The sequence below is a fragment of the Schistocerca piceifrons genome, chromosome 5, assembly GCF_021461385.2.
Source record: "Schistocerca piceifrons isolate TAMUIC-IGC-003096 chromosome 5, iqSchPice1.1, whole genome shotgun sequence".
Classification (NCBI taxonomy): domain Eukaryota; kingdom Metazoa; phylum Arthropoda; class Insecta; order Orthoptera; family Acrididae; genus Schistocerca; species Schistocerca piceifrons.
This window is the reverse complement of record NC_060142.1, coordinates 55,719,661-55,741,084: the sequence shown is the minus strand read 5'-3', so window position 1 is coordinate 55,741,084 and position 21,424 is coordinate 55,719,661. Positions and strand designations below refer to the sequence as shown.

The following is a 21,424-nucleotide window of genomic DNA, read 5'->3' as shown; positions in this document are numbered from 1 at the left end:
TTTATATTATTGCATGTTTATTACTGACTCTATTCATAAAACATTTTACAGACTGTACATAAACCACTGTATGTAATTGCAGGGTTATATCGTTTTGTGATACATACTTCAGGATATATGAAGTCATAAACATTGAGATGTGTGAAGTAAAGTTTTGACTTTTTTGTAAGTCTGTGGTTCAATATTCCAGAAACTAATAAAGCTAACATAATTACAACCTTGCGACGTGAACCGTAAATGTTTCACTTGCTCAACGTCAAGTATTTAACACATCAGCTAATTTGTAAAGTAACTAGTCTACCGAATCTGTTTTATATATGAGAGATCGGATCTTTGAAGACTCGAGACGGTTGAGGTGTTGCTAGTATCAACTATAATCTGTTTCACATAACCTAAATTTTGTCTGTTCCTGTAATTAGAGCACACAACATAAAAAATTAGTATTTCGCCGCCCCCCCCCCCCCCAGGAGACATCACGGTAATACCGCAAAACACAGCCTGTATACTCGATAATGACATCAGTACAGGGGACAAAAAAAATGGTTCAAATGGCTCTGAGCACTATGGGACTTAACTTCTGAGGTCATCAGTCCCCTAGAACTTAGAACTACTTAAACCTAACTAACCTAAGGACATCACACACATCCATGCCCGAGGCAGGATTCGAACCTGCGACGGGAGCGGTCCCGCGGTTCCAGAATGTAGCGCCTAGAACCGCTCGGCCACTCCGGCCGGCACAGGGGACAAGAGAGACGACAAGTTTCATCACGTGTACCATATCCGGGACTAAGGCAACCCGTTCATAATTAAATCCTTCAGATGTGGCAAATTGCAGGGATCGCACTGTTCCACATATTGGGATTTAGGGATCGTGATGTATGACCGAACGAGCGAACGGCGAGCACTGCTGTGCTGTTGCCGCGTGGGGTAGCCGCGGGGTCTAGGGGGGCCTTGCCACGGCTCTCGCTGCTGCCCCCGTCGGAGGTTCGGGCCTTCCCTCGGGCATGGGTTTGTGTGTGTTGTCCTTAGCGTAAGTTAGTTTAAGTTAGTTTAAGTAGTACGTAAGCTTAGGGACCGATGACCTCAGCAGTTTGGTCCCACAGGAACTAACCACAAATTTCCAATTTTTTTTTGCGCCGTTGCAGGAGAAGGCGGCCAAGCTGTCGGACTGCCGGTGCGACGGTAGCGAGGGCTACGACTGCGAGCGCGTGCGGGTCAACATGAACCGCCTGTGCTTCCCCGCCAGCGCGGAGCCGCCCCCGCGGGAGCCGGCCGAGCCGCCCCCGCTGCTCCCGCCCACCGCCGCCGCCGCTGCCGCCCCCGGCGCCGCCCCGCTGCCCGCCGCCGCCTGGCTCGCGGCCCTGCTGTGCTGGAGGCTGCTGCCCCTCGCCACCTGACACAGGTACCCATTGCCACACACACTACCACTCTCCTTGGGTCGCGAGCCCAAACATCGACGTGCTACGTGCACAGAGCATAGAACTAAATAGAGTGACCTTCGGGCGCACGAGAGGTGTCAAGCTCCCCACTGGGGAGAGCTTGATATATATATATATATATATATATTATTGGTTAAAAACAGTCTTGGTTGCAATTTTAGTTTTCTTACTTTTCAACGACGCGCTTCGCCTTATTTAGGCATCTTCAGGTTATCTTTATGCTTACTACCCGGGCCCCCATCTTACTGTTACTCGCTCCTGTTAACGGGAACGCGTTATGCAAAACTTGGTTGCTCTCGCGTCCATCTAGAAAAGATAACCTGAAGATGCCTAAATAAGGCGAAACGCGTCGTTGAAAAGTAAAAAAACAAAAATTGCAACCAAGACTGTTTTTAACCAATACTGTTACGCATTCGTTTCCTGTATGCCACATATGGATTGGAAGAATTTCTCTCTCTCTCTCTCTCTCTCTCTCTCTCTCTCTATATATATATATATATATATATATATATATATATATATATATATATATATATCGTATAAAATACATATATATATATACAAACTTTGCGCGTGCTCTCCGCTATGTAGCTTTTCTCATTCGATTTTGAGGAAACTATACGGTAAAAAAATCATTTTTCCACATCTTGTAGCGACACATCGGAGCTTCAAAATGTTTCCATATCTTGTAGCGACACATCGGAGCTTCAAAATGAACTTGTTTTCTTTTCTTCATCGCCCATAGCTACTGTGATACTTCAATGTGAAGTATGATGTTTTGAAATATGTTTAGTAATCCATAAAGGAAGGTGGGGACTGCAGCCGAACACGAAGTACTTGAATAACGATAACGAAACCAGCGGCTGTATTTGAATCTGCGTCATTTATTCTTTTTAACACATGCGATAAGGTTCGATACCAAATGGTGTCATCTTCAGGCCGCAGGCGTAAGTCGCCATCCACAATCGTTCTCATGTGCAATGAAAAGAATCGTATGCAGCGGGGCAATATTAACTGCATTCCGTTCCTTCCACGCTGGTCTTGTTATTGCCACAGAAGGTACGGAATCCAGGTAATTTTGTCCAGCTGATACGATTCTAATATTGTGGGTGGCAGGTTACGCTTGGGCCCTGAAGATGGTAGCATGTGTTAAGAAGAATAGACGACGTAGATTAAAATACAGCCGGAGGTTTTGTTATCATTGTTCAAGTATTTTGAAATGTAGTCGCTGGACAGTTTACGTTTGGTGTGTTTTATGCCGCACGTTACAGCGTATGAAATATAGCAAACGTACCGAAGTTGTTTTTAACTTTGGAAGCAGAGCCATATCTTTTCCGTTGCTGAGAAATACGTGAGGCGTACTGCAGATTGTCCGTGACGAGTTTAACACTTACGCGGCACACGTGCGGCTATTGCCGCCTGCTGTGTGCAGTTTGGAGCTGCCTCGTATTTCTCTTCTTCGAATGCTGCCGATAGAAATCGAAGCTGAAAAGAAAGAAAAACGAAATGAAATGAAAAGACACTGGCAATAATCAGCTCATGACGCTGTCTGTATGGTTTTAGCATTCCGTATCTCAGTCGGTAAAAAATAGAAACGTAATACGATCATTTTGTCGGCCATCAGTCTATCTCTCTATATATTAACACTCGTTTTTCTCATAAAAGGGCAGACGTATCAAGTTGAAAGTGTGTCACGTACCGAAGTCTACGGTCACCTCACGTCTGAAAAAAATGTAAGCTTCTACGTCGACGCAGGCAAACGACACAGCCATTTACGTCACATATTTTGATATCTTTCCAGTATCGATGTGGGTAACAGGCTAAAATCGTTGAAATTCTCGAATGCCCAGATGGGTGAACTATCTGTACACATAATTATGTTTCTGCTGAACCTTCAACGCGCGAATCTTACTAGGATTAATCCAGATTTTCTTCAGTCTGTGCTACCTGGTCTCAGGAAGGAATGTTCCCTGCATTATTTTGTTCATAACGTTACGTTTATTGTTGAATTTATTCGATCATTTATGCAACTAAATTTAAAACTAACTAAAATGAAAACTAAGAAATTTAAAGCAGACCTGACAAAAAGGTGAGGTGAGGCAGTGAGTAAACAGGTAGACACAGACAAAAAGAACCGCGAGACTGGTGCTGCGCTGCGCACAGTAAGGTAGCCAAAGGCTGGGGGTCGGAGCGTACGCCCTACGGTCCTACGCCTCAGTAAAGCCCCTCTACTTACTTCTATGCTCTGTGGCTACGTGGACAGCTTCTGACGTCAGAGCTTGTGAAATGCACCTAACCAGCAGAGCAATCTCAAGTATGTCAGATACCGTATCTGATGAAGTGTATCTGGACACCTCCATGTAGTGCGGAATTGACCGATAGATGTCACCAGAGGCGCTCTCGCCACTATGAAAGCAGTCTCTGTCAGTAGGGATGCAGTAACAGCAGAACAGGTCTTTCACGAGGGCCCCAGTGACTAATCTTTCAATGTTACCTAACAAATCCATTAGGGACATTTCAACTCTTCTGAACCTGAGGAGCCGACTGTTGGTGATGTGAGTGTCGAGTTGAAACGCGAAGGAACAACCGGAGATAAACCAAGACCAGCCGGACCTTACGTACTGACGGACAGCGATCATCGAGCATTCCGGAGACTGGTTGTAAAAAAATGATTTGTGGACAATAACATTCTTGAAAAGTACTCGCCTGAAACCCGTGGAACACCATTAAGATGACCTCGCTCCAGACCCCAGCGTCAAGCATCCCTACCCAACGTAAAGTCCCGAGTGACTGGAAAAAAGCGCAGGTGACGCCTGTATATAAGAAGGGTAGGAGGTTCAAATGGCTCTGAGCACTATGGGACTCAACTGCTATGGTCATAAGTCCCCTAGAACTTAGAACTACTTAAACCTAACTAACCTAAGGACATCACACACATCCATGCCCGAGGCAGGATTCGAACCTGAGACCGTAGCGGTCGTGCGGTTCCAGACTGTAGCGCCTTTAACCGCTCGGTCACTCCGGCCGGCGAAGGGTAGAAGGACGGATCCTCAAAATTACAGACCAATATCCTTAACATCGGTTTGTTGCAGGATTCTCGAACATATTCTCAGTTCGAATATAATGAATTTCCTTGCTGTCCATGCATCAGCACGTCTTTAGAAAGCATCGCTGCTGCGAAACGCAACTCGCCCATTTTCACATGATATCTTGCGAACCATGGATGAAGGGTATCAGACGGATGCCATATTCCTTGACTTCCGGAAAGCGTTTGCCCCACTGCAGACTCCTAACTAAGGTACAGCATATGGGATTGGTTCCCTAATATGTGAGTGGCTCGAAGACTTCTTAAGTAATAGAACCCAGTACGTTGTCCTCGATGGTGAGTGTTCATCGGAGGTGAGGGTATCATCTGGAGTGCCCCAGGGAAGTGTGGTAGGTCCGCTGTGGTTTTCTATCTACATAAATGATCTTTTGGATAGGGTGGATAGCAATGTGCGGCTGTTTGCTGATGATGCTGTGGTGTACGGGAAGGTATCGTCGTTGAGTGACTGTAGGAAGATACAAGTGATTTGGACAGTATTTGTGATTGGTGTAAAGAATGGCAGCTAACTCTAAATATAGATAAATGTAAATTAATGCAGATGAATAGGTAAAGGAATCCCGTAATGTTTGAATACTCCATTAGCAGTGTAGCGCTTGACACAGTCACGTCGATTAAATATTTGTGTGTAACATTTGAAACGTCCCCTTTGAACAATTTATACATGACTGTGCTTATACTGACACACAATGTTTTTAGCGCAACGCAATCTGACTTTCAAAATTCCCTACTAAAGAATGGCCCTGACTAACATTAAACTATACCTTTCACAAATCACTTACCTCACAAAAATCTTCGCTGCTCAAGCTACTGCAATACAGCGAGCGCCACTACTGCCAGCTAAATAAAAGATTCAAACTATGGAAGGCACTAACTACTGATAGGGATAGTTAGCAAATGAAAGATATTAGTAGAGAACAAACAATGTATTTACCTTGATATCATCATATATAAATATAGCAGTTCATGACAAATTACAAATCTCCGCCATCTCTCTCCCCACAGCCACCACTGCTGGCGGCTCACCTCCAACTGCGCAACGCTACGCGCTGTTCACAGCCAGCTGCCTAACACTACAATGGCGAGTATTACAACAATGCAAAGCAGCCACAGACTGCACACAGCACAGCCAGTGATTTTCATATTGAGCGCTACGTAACGTTGCCAATAAGAAAACATAAACAGCCTACTTACACATTGCACAGCGATATGAAGTGGGACAAGCATGTAATGGCAGTTGTGGGGAAGGCGGATAGTCGTTTTCGGTTCATTGGTAGAATTTTGGGAAGATGTGGTTCATCTGTAAAGGAGACCGCATATAAAACGCTAATACGACCTATTCTTGAGTACTGCTCGAGCGTTTGGGATCCCTATCAGGACGGATTGAGGGAGGACATAGAAGCAATTCAGAGGCGGGCTGCTAGATTTGTTACTGGTAGGTTTGATCATCACGCGAGTGTTACGGAAATGCTTCACGGCTTCGGGTGGGAGTCCCTGGAGGAAAGGAGGCGTTCTTTTCGTGAATCGCTACTGAGAAATTTAGAGAACCAGCATTTGAGGCTGACTTCTGTACAATTTTACTGCCGCCAACTTACATTTCGCGGAAAGACCACAAAGATAAGATAAGAGAGATTAGGGCTCGTACAGAGGGAGAGAAGATGCTAGTTGTGGTACGAGGTACCCTCCGCCACGCACCGTATGGTGGATTTGCGGAGTATGTATGTAGATGTAGATGTACCTTCTCTGATTCCGGCTCTTGAGGAAGAATGGGGTGCCATTCCTCCACAGACATTCAGAAGCGTCTTTGAAAGTGTACTCGGCAGAGTTCAAGGCGTCATAAAGGCGAAGGGTGAATATACTCAGTGTTGCAGCCCACCAGCAGGTGTACCGATGATAGTGTACTATGAACGCATTTTCCGAAGTAAACCAATGAAATGGTGAAAACGCTACCTACGTCACGTGCAGGTCGCTTCTCGTTTCATTACGGACACAGCATCACGGTTGCCTCGACACAGAGAACTGTTACGTGTTTCGACTAGCGTCAACAGTACAGATTATTACCGTAAGCGTTGTAGCACGGGGGACCAGTCTCGTGTGAGAAGCTAGTTTACGCTTATGCTTTTCGACAACTCGTGTGTAATGTATAGTTAGCACGCGTCGCCTGCGACCGCCAGTTGCCGTTGCACCGCGCCGTGGTCGTATATGTTACTTTCCCCGTACGTACCATATGGACAAGCCGGAACGTTTTTCAATGTTCAGCACCATGGTGGGTACCACGTCATCGTGTTAAACGTTGAGTGCCACGTTCCGTATGAAGGTGATTTTATTCCGTCTTCACACGGAACGTGTTTCTCAAAGTGCGGCACGTCGAACGTGATTGGTGGACGTTTAGAAACGAACTGGTACATCACACGAAACGTATTCCTCAATGTGTTTTACGATCGCTGCGCTCTCCACCGGCAATTGTCGGCTGTATCTGTCGCGCTAATCATGCAATTTAGCAAAATCGACGCGCTTAAAATGCGAGAGAATCAGGCAGTGACGTAAATAGAAATATTACAGTTCATTGGTCCACGTTCATTGGCACATTTACAAGGTCTACCTCTACATCTACACAGACACTCCGTAAGCCACTGCAACATGCGTGGCGGAGGGTACCTTGTATCACTACTAGCCATCTCCTTTCCTGTTCCAGCCGGAAACAGAACGAGGGGAACACAACTGTACACCTCCGTATGAGCCCTAATTTCGCGTGCCTTATCTTCGTGGTCCTTACACCCAATGTATGTTGGCAGCAGTAGAATCATTTGACAGTCAGCTTCCTTCTCAAAATTTTCTCAACAGTGTTCCTTACGAAGAACGTCGTCCTCCCTCCAATGGTTCCCATTCGAGTTCACAAATCATCTCTGTAAAACTTACGTGGTGTTCGAACCTGCTGGTAACAAATCTGGTAACCCGTCTCTGAATTGGCTTCACTTTGGGATTTGCTTTACTCTATGGAGAAAATATGATTGGCAAATAAGATACCAAGCACTGGCGCCATTCATCAACCAAGGTAACACTCAATCAAGCACTTGAGCTCTCTTATTTATACGTAATATCGAATATTTACTTCTATTACATTAATAAAGAATCTCTAGACTCTTTCGGAAAATATGAAGATGAATAAGAAAATACTACAGAAAGGAGTACGCTACACGGCAAATTTCCAGCGTAGATTCCACGTCCCTGCCCAGTACAATACTTTTTTCCCGCCTTTATTTAAAAATGTTTAGTACTACACTAAACAATACTATAGTATCTTTTGCATTCTCATAGGTCGTCTCAATTCTCAGCCTAAGTTTCACTCTGTGTATATCACCCTACCGGCTACTACTAAATTAGCAATAAACCGATAATATTACTCCTGTGAAAGGATATTAATTTGACCGTGTCCGTGCGCAATGGAAATGTATGACTGTTTTTGTTTGTCTAAAGATCTATATTGAAAGGAAGCGGTAGCAGAACAAATGGGAATCGAACTAAGGTTCTATTAGTAATCAAGTATACTGTAATTACATTAAAGGAAACGGTAGCCAGCCTAATTAGGCAAAGTTGTAACAAGTACTAGCATGGTTCATCAAAGGAAGTTACCTATTGGAATTGACTTTACATGATACAGAAATTATGTTTTGCAGATAAGATACTAAGCACTAGTGCAATTCATCAAGCAAGCTAACATTAATTTGGCATGAACAACACAGAAAGAATACAAACCTTTATGCAACAACTGGCTCTCCATAACACTATCCGTAAATACAGTACTAAGCTAATGATCATTATAGATAAATGATTACTAATTGTGGAGTGCTATTAACCTGGACAACTAGTCCTTTTACCAATGTAATTAATGGAAATTACTAGCACTGAAATAGTATTAAAATAATTGCATCATTTATACTGATTGGTATTTGTATCCATGGCTCTTGCTATGTAACTAGCTCTAAAAATTTTCTTCGTTGCGTCTGATTTTCATAGTGCAGAGCTAACCAAAGTATGCCATCAATAATAAGCCAAATTACTTCCACAACTAAGGCTATGATATATAATGTTGCTGTTCTTCTTGCCTCGTTCAGTTCACAAGATGTGAACACGTTGACTGCTAGTCACTAACGGACTTGCCACAAAGGAGTCTTGCAGTTCGACCGCCAACTCCACCTTTCTTATTCCCACCAAGCCAGTTTCACTGCAGAGGGGCTTCCCTCCAAGTATTACCCATTTACAAATCTACATGCCGTACGCATGAACCAGTACTACAAGTGAAATTTTAACAATTCTATTTTTTACGGCATATTAGTTTTGAAGTTACAGCCATAGATTAATTACAATTGCATAAATGGTCATAAATAATGAATAAAACTTTAACAATATTAGAGAAGGAAAGTTGCTACTCACCATACAGCGGAGATGCTGAGTCACGATAGGCACAACAAAAAGACTCACACAATTATAATTTTCGGCCATGAAGGCCATTGTCAGCAATAGACACACACACGCACACACACACACACACTCACGCAGACGCAACTTGCACACACGTCTGCGGTCTCAGACGTGGTTTCAGTGTGCTTTCAGTTGTCTGAGACTGCAGAAGTGTGTGCAAGTTGCGTCTGCGTGAGTGTGTGTGTGTGTGTGCGTGTGTGTGTCTATTGCTGACAAAGGCCTTCATGGCAGAAAGCTATAACTGTGCGAATCTTTTTGTTGCGCCTATCGCGACTTAGCATCTCCGCTATGTGGTGAGTAGCAACTTCCCTTCTCTAATATTGTTACGTTCCCTCCTGGATTTTCTATTGTTCGAACAAAACGTTAACACAGATGTTAGATCAAAGAGCTTCGCGTTCACCTTGGCCTTCATTGGCTTCCTGAGGACACCAGTCTCGCCGGCCGGTGTGGCCGTGCGGTTAAAGGCGCTTCAGTCTGGAACCGCGTGACCGCTACGGTCGCAGGTTCGAATCCTGCCTCGGGCATGGATGTGTGTCGTGTCCTTAGGTTAGTTAGGTTTAATTAGTTCTAAGCTCTAGGCGACTGATGACCTCAGAAGTTGAGTCGCATAGTGCTCAGAGCCATTTTTGAACACCAGTCTCGCTCTACCACCTTCCGTTTCACGGCCTTCGCATGAAATTTCGCGATAGTACCTTTCTGTAAACTGATGGCTGTCGGACCGACCGTGATGTGAGGTGCGCCTTCGTCATTAACGCCGAAGTTTTTCGGTATCGGCTTCCGGAACACCGCTCAGTATTTACAGCAGAGCCCTTCGTCCTGTATCAGGCCACGCAACACATCCGGTGACACAGGCTTTTCAATTGCGTCATCTGCTCAGACTCTGTCAGTGCCCTTTAAAGCCTCTGTGTGCTGTACGCCGTCCATCCCTTAGTGCAACGGGTCCAAGAAATGTCCCACTTTCTCGTTAGTGAGGGAGTCACTGTGATGTTTATGTGGGTTCCTGGTCACGATGGTCTGACAGGAAACGAAGCTGCTGACGCTGCTGCCAAGGCTGCAGTCGTTGTACCTCAGCCCACTAGTTCTTACACTCCCTCGGATGATCTCCGTGTTGCCGTCTGTCAGCAGGTGGTGCCACTTTGGCTTCACCACTGGTCCTCTCTTCGTGGGAACAGGCTCCGGGTTATTAAACTTCTGCCGGGCGTGGTAGTCGCGTGATCTGAAGCGCCTTACCACGGTCCGTGCGGCTGCCCCCGTCCGAGGTTCGAGTCCCTCCCTCGGGCTTGGATATGTTGTCCATAGAGTAAGTTACATTAAAGTAGTGTGTAGGCGTAGGGACCGATGACCTCAGCAGTTTCGTCCGATAAGACCGTACCACAAATATCGAAAATTAAGCTTCTCCCAGCGGCTTGGACAACTTCCTCTGGACCCTCTCGTCGCGAGGAGGTCATTTTAACGAGGTTGCGTATTGGGCCTTGTATTTTTAGCCCCCGCCATTTGTTAAGTGGTGCTCCCCCACCACATTGTGCCCACCTTTTAACTGCCCGCCGCCGGCCGCGGTGGTCTAGCGGTTCTAGGCGCGCTGTCCGGAACCGCGAGACTGCTACGGTCGCAGGTTCGAATCCTGCCTCGGGCATGGATGTGTGTGATGTCCTTAGGTTAGTTAGGTTTAAGTAGTTCTAAGTTCTAGGGGACTGATGACTAGAGATGTTAAGTCCCATAGTGCTCAGAGCCATTTGAACTGCCCGCCATTTCCTGACGGAATGCCCTTTCTCAACCGGTTTACGTTCCCGATTCTGTTTGCCGTCTGAGTTATCGGCCGTTTTAGCGAACGACGCGCGAGCTGCCGACAGCGTTTTACTTCAAAATGTTCAGAAGTGTGTGAAATCTTATGGGACTTAACTGCTAAGGTCATCAGTCCCTAAGCTTACACACTACTTAACCTAAATTATATCATAAGGACAAACACACACACCCATGCCCGAGGGAGGACTCGAACCTCCGCCGGTATCATCCGCACAGTACATGACTGTAGCGCCTTAGAGCGGCGTTTTATTTCTGATCCGTCGTAGCAGTATGGCGAAGGCCATTTAAATTTTAGTTCTGGGCCTCAGTTTCTCTAGGGCGTATTTTATAGGCCTATCTCCACGTCCCTGTTTTTAGCTGTCTTCTCTTCCGTCGATTGGAATTGACGTGTAATCGTTTTCAGCTCCTCACTTTGTCTTCCTGTTTTACAGTTTTGACGTGGTTGTACGTAACCCTACTTGTTTCTGCTCCCTGAAAAAAAAATAGAAAAAGAGTGTCGTGATACCAAGTTACGTTAGCTAAAAACAAAGAATTTAGAAAAGATAATTGTAGGTAATACCGATAATAGTGTACTAGTTGTATAGTTGGGTATTAAGTTATTGCACTGAACCATCAGTTCAATTAAAACTTTCTACCTAGCAGGAAACGTTACCAACCGAACAGAGGAGGTACTTTAACGTCGACATCAACATTTAGCAAAGTGTAATGCACTGTACTACAAAGTTTGACAAGTGTTGCTGCTTGACTTCCCTGGCAGCAGAGCTGATACATGGCGGTCCGCGGGGTGCCGGCCAGTCTCTTCGTCGCCCGCAGCGCCTTGTATTGTGTCCGAGGTCTGCGGCGGCTCTTTTGTGGACCCGGCGGGACGGCTGGAGTGGCTGTAACTCACGAGCGGCGTGGCGCCGGCAGACTTCTGGAGAGGCGTGGTCCGAGCCTCGAGGACGCCGGGAACGACTCCTCCAGTTCCCGCCTTTCGCAGCCCTCTCCTGAGCACACCGCGCACTCGGAATCCTCCCCGTGCAAGTCAGAAAGACGTTCACCAGACAAAATGCTGGTCACTCTCCTAGGAGAGCACTGTGCAAAGTAAAAGACGGCTGGAGGTTTCCATCATGAATTTCAACACACTTATCGCTTTGAGCCGACGGCCTTGCCGCAATGGTAACGCCACTTACCGTCAGATCATCGAAGTTGAGCGCTGTCGGGCTTGGCTGGAATTTGGATGGGTGACCGTCCGGTTTGACAAGTGGGGTGCACGCAGCCCCTGTGAAGCCAATGAGCTGTTGGCAAGCAGGGTGCACTCGGCCTTCGTGAAGCCAAGTGGGGAGGTACTTGTTTCAGAAGTAGCGACTCCGGTCTCGAAAAATGACAACGACCACGAAAGCGGTGTGCTGACCACATGCCACTCAATATCAGTATCCAGTGACGCTTGTCCTCTGAGGATGACACGGCGGTCGGTCGGTACCGCTGGGCCTTTCGAGGCCTGTTCGGATGGAGTAGCCGAACATCCAGGAGACCCAGTTCGTTCCATGTAAGCACAGTCCACACCATTATGGAACCACCACCAGTTTGCACAGTGCCTTATTGACAACTTGGGCCCATGCCTTCGTGGGATCCTCACCAGACTCGAACCCTACCATCAGCTTCTATCAACTGGAACCAGAACTCATCTGACCAGGCCACGGTTTTCCAGTCGTCTTTGGTCTAACCGAAACGTCCACAAGCCCAGGAGAGGCGCTGGAGGCGATGTCGTGCTGTTAGGAGAGCCACTTCCGTCCGTCATCTGCTGGCGTAGCTCATTAACGCCAAATTTCTCCGCACTGTGCCAACGTATACGTTCGTCGTACGGTCCCCATTGAGTTCTGCTGTTATTTCGCACAGTGTTACTTGTTTGTTAGCACTGACAACTCCATGCAAACGCCGGTGCTCTCGATCGTTAAGTGAAGGCCATCGGCCACTGCGTTGTCCGTGGTGAGAGGTAATGCCTGAAATTTGGTATTCTTGACACTGTGGATCTCGGAATATTGAATCCCCTAACAATTTTCGATGTCCCATGCGTCTAGCTCCAACTGCCATTCTGGGGCCCCATCTCGTGGTCGTGCGGTAGCGTTCTCGCTTCCCACGCCCGGGTTCCCGGGTTCGATTCCCGGCGGGTCAGGGATTTTCTCTGCCTCGTGATGGCTGGGTGTTGTGTGCTGTCCTTAGGTTAGTTAGGTTTAAGTAGTTCTAAGTTCTAGGGGACTGATGACCATAGATGTTAAGTCCCATAGTGCTCAGAGCCATTTGAACCATTTGAACCATTCTGGGTTGACAGTCTGTGAATTCCCGTCGAGTGCCCAAAACTAAGTTGGAAATCTCTTCGCAGGAATCACCTGATAACAAATTACAGCTCCACCGATGTACAGCCATTTTATACGCTGTGTACGCGATATGACCGCCATTGTGTAAACTTGCATATCGCTACCGCATGACTTTTGTCACCGCAATATATTGCTGACTCTTTACATCCCTTCATTCTAGATGTATTTCACGACGGAGATATCTCTTCCAGCACGATAAGTGTCCGCTTCACAGGCCGGAATGTTTTGTGAAGCATGATAGCGAACTCATATTGATACCTTGGCTACTAAATTTGTCTAATGCATAACCGACGGAACACATCTGGGACGCTATCGGGAGCCAGCTCTACACCCACTAAACACAAGCCAGTAATTTAGGAGAACTGCGTGACCTGTGCACAGCCAAGGCATTGTCGAATTCATGCCACGCTATATTCTTCCTGCATTGATATTAACATCTCAGTCACTTAACCATTCACTACAATTACCAAGAAGAATGACTCAAAAATAGTTGCTAAGAGAAAATTAATATCATAAACGGCAGTAGATCAACTACTGGGTGGGACACGAAGAACCAGTTCCGATTACTAGACTGCTCACTGTCGCCAGCCAGTTGTCATCTGTTGTTCCGACTACGTTTTATAGTCTCAGTACGAAAGCCGTTGCGACTTTGTTAAGACATGTGAAGTAAATATCTCAGCGAGATGTATCCTCTTCATGATACAAGTACAGTAGTGTTGGCGTACGTGTCTACCGGTTCATTTACGGAAAAGTGCGACATTTTTGCAAAGAAGTTTCCTGGCGTCTCCATACCAGCAAAGAGCAGTATGCAGTAATTGGTGCCGAAGTGGCGTACTATAGATTTAATTGCAAACGTAATAAAAAATCGAGCCCTGTCCGTTCGTATACTTGCTGCGATCGCCGATATTCGAGCACGAATGATCCAGAGCCCAAGGGAGTCGACCCGTAAATTGTAGCAAAAAGTGAACGTTTTATGTAGGTCCTGTGAACATGTTTTACAACATATAGAGATGAAGTCCTAAAAAAAGACATATATCCAAGAAATGATGCAGGATGATAAGGCAAAACGTCTGAATTACTGTACGTGGGACCGTCAGACAATTTCATATTTTCTGAAAAAAGCTGTAAACCCTGGTGCTTGTATACGAATCTTGAGGGATTTTGCGGACAGTTCACCCTCTGAGCGTACGCATGCTGTCTTTCAACAGGACGGGGCGACCTATCACACTTCTCGCGAGTCCGTTTCACGAATTAATCAAGTATTCACAGTAAGAAAGGACTGTCAGCAAAGGATTGTGGCCGCCGAGTTCTTCAGACCTAATCACTTGTGACTTTTATCTGTGAGGCAATCTAAAGCGAAAAGTGTGCGCACATAATGAAATAACGTAAGAAGAAAAAAATGGTTCAAATGGCTCTGAGCACTATGGGACTTAACTTCTGAGGTCATCAGTCCCCTAGAACTTAGAACGACTTAAACCTAACTAACCTAAGGACATCACACACGTCCATGCCCGAGGCAGGATTCGAACCCGCGACCGTAGCGGTTGCGCGGTTCCGGACTGTAGCGCCTAGAATGTAAGAAGACTTGAAGTACTATATTCTTAATAAAATTTTAAGAATCGATGCGGCAGGTTAGGCAAGAGCGTATTGAAGCAAAAGGAGGTCATTTTCAGTACCTAATCTGACAGAATAGATTCAGTAAATAGAGATCTTTGCATCAGTTTCTTTGTTATTTCTTTATTATCCAATTACTACATGTTTATTTGTTTGTTATTGTATCTACTCGAAGCGGGCAACAGTTCGTGCGTAATTGGTGAGCAGTCTGTACTCGCGGCCAGTTTTTCGTGCGCCACCGTGAATATCATTCATGGTTCAGTTCCCGCTTGCAGAAGGAGCCCTATATTCTTTTTACATGACGAAGTAATTTACACACACCCGCATTCAGGAGGGCAATGGTCCAAATCCTCGTCCGGCTATCCACTTTGTAGTTTTCCCTGATTTCCCGAAGCCTCATAAGGCAAATGCCGCGATGGTTCCTTTTAAAAGAACATTCGGTTTCAATTTGCAATCGAGGCGGATTCCTTATAATCATTAAATAATCATTAAATTATCTACGACTGCTGATGCACTGCAATGTTAAAAGTTCTAAAAGAACACAGCCGGTTTCTTTCGCCACTCTTTTCCAATCAGAGCTTGTGCTACATCTCTGATGACCTCGTCGGCTACAGGGCGTTAAACCCCAAATTTTCTATATCCACTCGTCGTTTACAATCTCGTAGGTAAACTTCTCTTCAATATTATGTTAACCAGAAACAGCTCACTAATTCATTTGAACAAACATGAAGAAAGGAATCAGCCGTGAATCTGTTTTTAGAATACACCCCCCATAATGTACTGAAACCATCGAAGTTGTCAGAATGGCCGAACAAGCATTTGAACTCAACAACTCTTAACCACAGAGCCACGTGACTCAGTGATTCTCTGGAGAGAGAGAGTGGCAGCTCACGACACGGTATTAAGTATTCCCCAGCCTGTCGAAAACGTAAGCACAAATCAGAACGGTTTCCACCATAACATCATCATATGTAGCATATGTTATCTATTCCGAGGATGCCTTTCAAACTATCAAACAAATCATTTTCAATAATAGTCACAGCCCTGACGTGACTGATAATATTCTACGAAAAAGATAAATCGGTAAAATTACACCACTTCTGCACTTTGGCCTACAGACATTGGTCAGCAGTAGGTACGAAAAAAGAAAAAAAATTATTGCACTATCCCAGCCGTCCTCAAACCCCACCCTCTCCCATTCTGTATGCTGAGGAAGTCGCGAATAGCCGGCCGAAGTGGCCGCGCGGTTCTCGCGCTGCAGTCTGGAACCGCGAGACCGCTACGGTCGCAGGTTCGAATCCTGCCTCGGGCATGGATGTGTGTGATGTCCTTAGGTTAGTTAGGTTTAACTAGTTCTAAGTTCTAGGGGACTAATGACCTCAGCAGTTAAGTCCCATAGTGCTCAGAGCCATTTTTTTGAAGTCGCGAATAACATTTTACCACATAGCTTCTGCCTCCGATCACCGGCTGGGTTGTCTACTTTCCACACACTGAACAACCACTAATGGCAGTGCGACCACCACTTCCTTGTAACGCTGACTACTAAAATATATTGTTAATCACATCCATCCTGACTGTATACTCGATTACATCCAGGCTTCCAGAGTCAGATCGAAGGTAGTGAGTTAGTCAAAAGTTGAATTCCAGCGCATTTTCAGTGGAAGTAATTAATCGGATTTAAAATAAAGTGGTACAAGTTCCTCCATTCCGGTGGGTAACTGACTGATCAACAGTGATAACAACAGATCCCATGGAAGTGATTCGCTGAGTGTCTCTTCTCTTTCGACAGTATGCAGTTCTAAGAAGGGAAAAAATTAATTAATCAAAGATCAAAGTACATGCCTCTTTCGCATCTTTCTCCAAACGCAAGCCGGCCGAAGTGGCCGAGCGGTTCTAGGCGCTTCAGTTTGGAACCGCGCGACCGCTACGGTCGCAGGTTCGCATCCTGCCTCGGGCATGGATGTGTGTGATGTCCTTAGGTTAGTTAGATTTAAGTATTTCTAAGTTCTAGGGGACTGATGACCTCCGATGTTAAGTCCCATAGTGCTCAGAGCCATTTGAACCATTTCTAAACGCAAAACGGAAGTGCGTAAATATCGAGTTGATTATATGACATCAGACCTTGCCTGCATTCCTTCGAATAATAAGGAATGACCACCCTTTGTTCTTTGTTTCGAGATTTTGCCAACGAAAGCTTGGAGTCTATAAGACTAAAGAGACACCTGCAGACAAAACATCCAGACCGAGAAAGGAATTGTCAGATTGCTCAAAAAATAAAAAAATAAATAAAACAGGTGTTAGTTCCTAGGACAGCCCTAACAGCATCCCTAGAGGTATCTTGCTTAAATTGCAAAATCCTAACCACCAGACATTATTACTGAGAAATTACGTCTTCCGTCAAAATGTGCGAAATCATGCATGGGGAAAGGTTTGGGGAGAGTATGAAGTCGGTACCACTCGATACTGTGGCTCGTGGTAGTGATGCAGTAACCGCTGACATGAAAAATAAGTTTCTTCCCCGTCTTCATGGAAGCCCAAAATTCGCCCTGCAACTTGACGCTATTGGTATCGGGAATCTTCCCCAGCTTGTTGTTTTTGTGCGGTACTCTTACGAAAATGAAATGCGCGAGGACTTTTTTCCCATGTTAAATGAAGTGTTAGCTATGCAGATGTCAGGTTGCAATAGCATATTCAACTTTATCGTCTTTCTTTAAATATAACGATTTCCACATAACGTAAAAAAATTACCATTTTGTTAGATGTAACGATTCTCGCATGGCATAAAAGAGTAATACTTTCTTTAAGACTTTAATCCATTATGGGTGTCGAACGCTGCGACTGTGAAATAACGGTTTCAAGAAACAGTTGGAGCTAGTCGTCTTTTATGATCTTCAGCTTTTATTTACCGTGACGATTTCGAATCACCTAGGGACTCATCATCAGGTAGTACAAACATGTAATTAATCCTGTGAAAGACATGGAGTTTGTGTAATGCTACATATTTAACGAAACTGGAAAACGTAAATTATGTTCTCCAGAGTAATGTGTGCACCAGGAATAAACTCATGGTTGCTAATAACTGTAAGTAATGCCTTTAAGTCGACCTTACGGCTACATTCAGTGCTTGCTTGTTTCGTTTTTCTACTTTCCCGCAACTACACACACCCCCACAATGCTCCGAACGGTCATTAAAAGTGTTTACCGTCTGATGATGAGTCGCTTGGCTGTTCGAAACAGCTCATAGTAGATATGAACTGAAGCATCACAAAAGGCGACTGGTTACAGTAATTTCTGGAACCAATACTTTCCTTTATAAACCTCTGTGTCATCATTTTATATGTCTCTGGAAGTATATCAATAATATCTTTGTAAGTCGCACTTCATTTATCTGTGGTTGCGACCTTCCATTGTCGCCTGGCGGCTTAAGAAGCCTAAAGCCATCAAATAAATATTTTTTTTTTTTGCGGAATTTCGGGAAATCGTTTTCTGTTTGATATTTTCCAACGAAATCTTTCATCAACCTGTAACTTTAATGTTCACAGGTCACAAAAGACACCGACTGCAGTCCGGTCGGGCGTTGCGGACATCGGTGGCCTGGACACACATCTACCTCATGAACGCCGACCAGTATTCATCCTGCGTCTTCTTCCTTCCTCGATTCCTCAGGTTTGTTCCGTTGCGGAACACTGCGACAATGTGCTGCGGGACATTTGCTTTGTTGTGGCCTGAAGAAGCGGCAGGCGTATACCAAGTACAAGTGAGAAACAAGAGGTTGCTGGCGGGCGTGGTTTGCAAAACTGCTGAAATGTGATCGTGAGAGAATAATGTACAAAATTATATTTTATATACAGATATATACACAAGCTTTAAGCTTTCCCGTGTTCAAAGCACGGGTGCCACTAATGAATTTTATATAACAATCTGATCGCCGAGTGGTTTTCAGAGCTCCCAGCCATACTGGTAGCTATCCATACGAATGTACGCTGTTGATATCTCTGTGAAAGCCTCAGCACGGCTTAAACTATTACATGGTAAGAAGAAACTTTGCAAAAATTGTATTCCTAAATCTGTGAAATACTCATAGTACACAGACGCCAAAGAAACTGTCAAACCGGTCTGGGTTCATTTCAGTATCTCGCAGCTTGCCATCACCAAACAATGTTTTGAGTACAAGGTGCAGGCTCTACGGTACTCGGTTTACATAAATAAAGTAGTCTTATTTTCAGTACGTACACCAAAGGATAAATCTCAGTTCAAAAGTATTGAAATTGGACTGATATTTACTATAATTTACATGCAGTAGTTGTGTTGCAGTATTACAACATTTCCACGTCGGGAACTACCATTTTGTATCATGATAGTGTCATCTATGTCGTCCACAAAATGTACTGCTATGTAAAAGGTAATACCTATGGAATACTGTTGTCTACATTTAAATGCCGTTATATGTGACATCGATGGTGATAAAAATAGACTAGGGGTGCCAACTGTCTCACAAATATTCAATGAGTTATTCATTGTCTCTGATCTCCACAAACTTGGCTACGATTGGACACGTCACGGAAGTGTAACATATGTATGTATGTATTTATTATAGATTAAACGATGTGACACTTCGAATCGAATTGCCTCTTGTACATTAACGTTTGACCATACACCTAGAAAAAATAAATAAATTTTTGATAATTTTATAAACGTCAGCTCCTCTGTCTTTTGTGCTGTTCATTGAAACTGGTAATTCCTTTTCCTATAGCAAACAAGAACTTTTATGGTAAAGTGTTATTCGCATAGTAACACTATTAAATACGATACATTACGAAAATTATCTGTAAAGGAAATGTAAATAACACATTCGAAGAATTTAGAAACTTATTTTCAATACAATTCTACTATAAGTTTTCCAAAAAAATAATCTTCAAGCTACTATTTTCCTTTATTTTACAATAACTTCTTAAGTACATTATTACTGTCATGTTTTGATTAAGTACGTAACTGTAATAGCTCACATCACTCTTTCACATTTTAAATTTCAATACACTAATTAAAAAAAAAATTATAATTTAATGGTTTGGCTACACAAAGCAGATTTATACCATTCCTTCCCGTTAACAAATAACGTTAACATTAATGTTTCTGACTAACTTGTTTTACAGAGATTTCTTTATTTAAATTAGAAATTTTTATTCATTACACACTTCTAATGGAATACATATAACTAAACAACAGCTAATTGCGGTATGGATATCAGTTCACGTGTATAGATCACACTTCCATTGTCTACGAACCGCCTACGTTGATCATAAGAACGTCGACACCTTCTAGTAACCTAGCCGATCCACAGTATCACGACATTTTTTAGTAGCTTACCCGTTACACTGTGTTTCGTCATAACAGAATATCGGAACAACGTGAAACTTTATCGCAGTGCATTTAACATAAAATGACCAAAATTTGTAATTATAAAAACGAAAGATATACAATGAAACCACCTAACGAACTCGAAAATGTTTTCAGCAACGAAACAGAAAACAGGAGACGTAATTGCCACTAGCCGCTACACAATGACGTAATAGCGTCTGTTTGGCGGTTCTAGATCTTCGTTGGCAGTCAGCTCGTACCTGAAAAAGAGGCACGTAGCAGTACTCGCTGATGACTGATGGGCAGCAGATTTCCTCCCCCGTGTAGACCAAACATGCTCCATAGTCTACAGTATTTGGTGGCCTCTCCATATGGCAAACAATTTTCCAATCGAAATATTCATTCACCACAGCTCACTGAAGGGGCTGAGAATAATCATCTATGAAAATATCTGTACCAATTGAACCACTAAAAAAAAATCATATATGTGGTTACAGTACCTCACGCCTACACTACTGGGCCTTAATAATAATCCCGTGACCACTAACGAAGATGTGGTGCTGCGTATGCCGATCCAGCCTGATGCCTTCCAGCAGAGAGTGTCACATCTGGTTCTTCCTCAGGTATTCGTGTGATTTTACCGGCAAAGTAAAAGAAGAAGGACACGATCTTCTGCTCATTCAGCGCCCGATTTCAATGTTGCCGACTCCACAATAAAACAATCCCGCCTCCGTACTGGATGTAGATAGACAGACACTCGGTCATATAGCGAAGAACAACGACTCTGTCGAGAAATGCGACTCTGGAGGCAGCGCACAGTACTTCAAACGCCGTCCGATTTCGTGCAGAGATACCGAAAACAGGCAGGTAAGCTTTCTTGTAATAATTTTCTTAATATGGTTTTTATTTACATTTAAAACTAGGTAACATTTTACCTTCAAACTGGTCAGAGATACACTGTTTCAGCTACGACGCGAGCGTTCTCTCCAGCGTTGCGCAGATGGCCCCATAGGCAGGAACTGACCGTCACACGACGACCCGTCGCTGGGACACTGTGGCAAGTGGCGTATAGGCTTCATACGAGATGTACGAGTTGGGGGCGGCTTCATAAAGAAGCCCGAGCGAACCGATGCCACTTTACACTTCAGTCTGACGTACCTGCTCACAGAGCTGTGCATGCTCTGCTTTGAAACGAGTTCGTTCAATATTTTTACCTCAAGCCAATTACGCTGTCCACGTAGCTATTTGTTTGTCGCTAGGAGAGGCAG

At 44.4% G+C, this 21,424-nt stretch overlaps 1 long non-coding RNA gene across 1 annotated transcript; it reads left to right on the top strand.

Annotated features, from left to right (window-relative positions):
• Nucleotides 1–1,319: 1,319 nt before the first annotated feature.
• On the top strand, nucleotides 1,320–19,498 carry LOC124798307. Its single transcript, XR_007016933.1, has 2 exons — nucleotides 1,320–1,402; nucleotides 18,341–19,498. It is a non-coding gene; the product is annotated as an uncharacterized LOC124798307 (long non-coding RNA).
• The last annotated feature ends 1,926 nt before the right edge of the window (nucleotides 19,499–21,424 follow it).